Source organism: Periplaneta americana, chromosome 14 (assembly GCF_040183065.1).
Source record: "Periplaneta americana isolate PAMFEO1 chromosome 14, P.americana_PAMFEO1_priV1, whole genome shotgun sequence".
NCBI classification, from domain to species: domain Eukaryota; kingdom Metazoa; phylum Arthropoda; class Insecta; order Blattodea; family Blattidae; genus Periplaneta; species Periplaneta americana.
Genome location: NC_091130.1, coordinates 148108039 through 148112916, shown reverse-complemented (window position 1 = coordinate 148112916; position 4878 = coordinate 148108039). Strand labels below are relative to the sequence as shown.

At 30.5% G+C, this 4878-nt stretch overlaps 1 non-coding gene across 1 annotated transcript; it reads right to left on the bottom strand.

Annotated features, from left to right (window-relative positions):
• Window positions 1-1363: 1363 nt before the first annotated feature.
• Window positions 1364-1436, bottom strand: TRNAR-ACG (transfer RNA arginine (anticodon ACG)). Its single transcript has one exon. It is a non-coding gene; the product is annotated as a tRNA-Arg (tRNA).
• Window positions 1437-4878: the final 3442 nt, after the last annotated feature.

Here is a 4878-nt window from a genome sequence, read left to right as displayed (position 1 = left end):
ATTATTGATTTATTTATTTTGATTGATTTATTTATTTATTTACTTATTTATTTATTTACTTATTTACTTACTTATTTACTTACTTACTATCTATTTATCTATTTACCTACTTACCTACTTACTTATTTATTTATTTATTTATTTACTTATTTATTTATTATTTCTATTCGCAGAGTTATGGTCATAAGGCCTTCTCTTCCATTCAACCAGTATAAGAACACATAAGAAATATAACAGCAATATAGAAATAATATATAAAGGGTAATAATAATAATAATAATAATAATAATAATAATAACAATTACTAAGTGCAAAATGAAGACAAGTTTAGTTAATGTAATTATAAGAGTTAAACAATTCCAACAATGTGAATTGCAGGAATTATTAAAATAAGGAAAATTTATAGCCTACAATTAAAAATAAAAATCATATATCAGAAAAAATTTATTTTAAGAAAGATCACAGTCGAATGTCTGTTGCTCGTGGTTAAATTTATTGTCCAATAAATATATGATGAAAGTTTTGATAAACATTTTATGAAATTTGTTCCTTGCTTAAGGTTAAACCTTTCTTACAATTTCTCTCATAAACGCTATTTCCAATTATGATGTGAATTTGATACTATTGTCTGTTTGTCCTGTCATCTATGAGTAATATTTAGTATTGTTTTCTCAATTTAAATCTGTGTTTCGTCTAGTAAAAGACCCACTACTTCTTTGTTTTATCTGTAGTCAGCCATGTTCAATGTTTATGTTTCAATTTCATAATCTGCACACCACATAGCGCTGTTTCCACACACCCACTTCACTCTGAATGGTTGGTTTCATCAAACATTTGACGAAAATAGGACCTGCTCTATTTGTGAAAAGTTGTGTTCAACGTTTAATCAAACTCGGTTTTACTAAAATTTGACCATGAGCAATAGGAGATTGATATAATTGAATTAAATTTCTTGAACAATAAATTTAACGAAAAATTTGACAATGTGTAATTCAGAGCAGCATCTCTGGCTGCAGTATCTGCCTCTACATTCCAGTCCAGGAACCTATACCACTCCTAATTATGACCCTAAAGAGTGTAGTGAGTGGAACCGGACAAATAAATTCGTAAATGTCTTATGCCGCGGGCATTTATTGTGGAAACAGTGCTTTTGACTCAACGTATTACGGAAACTCTTCGATAAAAATATCCAATTACTATTCGTTACCTGTTTATTAAACATACTTCAAAGCTGTTGCCCCTAATAGAGTAAGAAATGTTTCAAGAACTGATAATATTTTCAAGTGCCTTTAGAGCATAAGCAAGCCAAAATAATAAAATAATTAAAGAGAGTTTGACAATTACAAATAGCAAAAATTGAAGCCGACCCTGCCAGGATTCGAACCTGGAATCTTCTGATCCGTAGTCAGACGCGTTATCCGTTGCGCCACAGGGCCCATGAACTTTCAGGCCTTCTATTTCTTGGACTTAAATGCTTCCGTTGTCGATTGGCTTTTAATTTAAAATGTTTAATTTGTGGCATTAAAATTATAGTCAGTGTATTTGCTGTTCACTAGATACTTGCGAATTTAAAAAAACTCTAGCCCATACAAGTTTTGTATTGTTCAATCCACATTTCCTGCATTCTACTAAGAACTTGCACAGCTGCGGAAAACACCTCACCATATCCCTGTCAAAGAGGGAGATGGTTTACGCAGCAAAAGATTAACAATAAGCAATGGAAAATAACTGTAAGTAGGAGTATTGTATTTAGACTTCGTTTTTAGCCTAAATTGTTTTACAACAGAAATACTGAGATTAATACATTATGACAATAATAAAAATTTAATTAGATTCCAAAGAGACAGTCGACATACACGAATCAACCTAGCAGTTAAACCGACTACAAATAAACGTACAATAAAAATAATTACAAAATGACATCAAAGGAGAAATGTATGAATTGGAGAACTAAAGAAAAATGATATATCGTTATTTAAAAGTCACGCAAGATTTGAAAACCCTCCAAGTTAGAAAAAAAAAATCAGTTTACAGGAAAAAATAATTCAGTATTGTTTACAAAATTGTGGGGTTTATCTATGTATATAATTTCAACTGGTAATGGAAATTACGGAAAAACGGCTGAACAGATTTTAATTAATGACCCCTTATTTTGAAGCTTGGCACCCAAAGATTTGCGGAAAATAGTACTTTCCAGTGAAATGTCAATTTTCCTATTTTTCAAAATCCATCTGTCGTCAGTTAACTCGGAAAGGAAGTAAAAAACGAGTAAAATTGTATTAAATTTTTGTTTGAAATATCTCAAAGAATAACCCCATTAAATTAATGACATTACTTACCGTTCACTATGTATATATACCATTTGCAATGGTTACCTCCAGAAAAGAAAAAATATTTATATTCCATTTTGAATCTTGCGTAAGCTACTTTTAACACTTGAATATAATTAATTGATTAACTAGCGGACTTACTCGTGTTAATTATGTAAGTCTGTGCGGCTTAGAGCTGTTTCAGTGCTTCATCACACCATCCTCAGAGCCTCGTTCAAACACGTTACAAAGAACACATCACAGCCATAACAAAATTACAAAACACCTCCACATATGCAGAACACATCACAAATGCTAACCACACCCATAGAGACATCAACACAGACATGGAAATACTGCACATCCAACCAAAAAGCCAGAAACTAAACACACTAGAACAATACGAAATATACAGACACACAAAAACACACCCCAACGAAATTCTCAACACACAACTCAACTTCAAAACACACACACTCTTTGACTCTACATTATACCACAGGAACACACCCTCACAGGAAACAGAACAAGTGGTGCCAAGACAACAACAACCAGTTCTCAAGATGACCCATAAATAGTTCGAAAGATGTAAACGAGGTATGTTGAAATTTAACACGGGAAAGTCTTACTATACATATTCCGAAGTGATACAGTGTTAAAAGTTGTATAATCAAGATGTAATAGTAATATGCGTTACAAGAGCGGTATGTTGAAGTTTTCATATTCGAGGAAAAGTTTGAAAAAGCGAAACGTAGTTGAGCTTTTTTAATTTCCGAGAATTGAAAGAAAACATACCGCTCGTGTACCGTACATTATTTTGTGCGAAGATCGTTTATTACATATCTGAAAGAGGAATTTCTAATTAGTTGCAATGGAATCTCCATCTTGGTTTCTGTTCAATGACGGCAAATTAGCAAAACAAAAATATCTATCTTCAACATTGTTGCTTTAAAATGTTTTCTGTGTTTACTATACTCCAGCAGGCCGTGATATACGTCTGTCTTTTTTTCCCCCAGTCTATAAATGCGAACTTAAAACAAACGGTAAGGTTATGTAATGATTTATTTTTAATTTAATATTTTAACAATATTATTTACATAACATATTGCAGTAATAACATCGGCATCTGGAATCTTGTTGATTTTTTCATGGCTTCGTTAATGTTACTTGCATCACGAAACCAGTAACTTTAGTGGAGTTGTAGAGTTTACTTAATTTTTGCAAATATTTAAAAACAATAATTAACAGTGCAATTTATAATTATTACTATATTGAACGTCTCTAAAAATAATATGATAAAAGCCTAAAGCAGTAAAATCAATATGTCACTTAAGCGGTAAGAAGAGGGAAATTGTTATGTGTGTTAGGTTGGGAATACTGAATGTAGAATTTTAGACTTTCCGCGGATTGGTTTTGTGCGGAAACCAAGCAAATTCGCACGATCTCGCACAAAATACGTTTTCTTTCATTTGTGAAAATTTTCATTTTTGGAACAAGTGAATTATGACTCTAACCGACTCATTCATAAGCAGAAAACAAACCACAGCAAGTAAAGTAGGTGAATAAGAAAAAAGATTAAGAAAATTATCACTTAAGAGTCTGAATGCACACGCAGATGCGTTCCTCAGAGCTGGAGCGTTACAATGAACTCACTCTGGCGGCAGGATTTGTAATATGTTGCCTTGGTTGATGATAAATACGAAGCAATTAATCACGGGAAATGAGTAAAAAGTGAGGAAATGTTTTAGTGTGTAAAATGTTCGGGTAGGCATCGTGATGAAGGACCTAAGAGCTTTATTGAGCAGATTAGTGCGTTCCGAAATTACAGTAAAGACGAGAATGAAAAATGAAGGCTATTCTTCAGAGCTCAAGTCGCCACTACTCAATCCATCACGACAACTGCGTCAGTGGCGTTACTAGCGGTTGAAGGCGGATTTTGAGGACCACAAGATTCACTGAATTATCTCTGAGATGTTTAAAATGTTGTGTCAGGTTTACAATCTGCAAATAAGAGCTAAATAAATAAATAAATAATCAAACAGTTAAGTTACTAAATAAATAAATAAATAAATAAATAAATAAATAAATAAATAAATAAATAAATAAATAAATAAACAAGAGCTAAATAAATAACCAAATAATTAAGTTACTAAATAAATTAATAAATAATAAGAGCTAAATAAATAAATAACTAAATAAGTAAGTAAATAAATAAATAAATAAATAAATAAACAAATAAGAACTAAACAAATAAATAAACAAATAAGAACTAAACAAATAAATAACCAAATAAGTAACTAAATAAATAAACAAATAAGAACGAAACAAATAAATAACCAAATACGTAACTAAATAAATAAACAAATAAGAACGAAACAAATAAATAACCAAATAAGTGAGTAAATAAATAAATAACCAAATAAGTAACTAAATAAATAAACAAATAAGAGCTAAATAAATAAATAACCAAATAAGTGAGTAAATAAATAAATAAATAACCAAATAAGTAACTAAATAAATAAACAAATAAGAGCTAAATAAATAAATAAACAAATAAGAGCTAAATAAA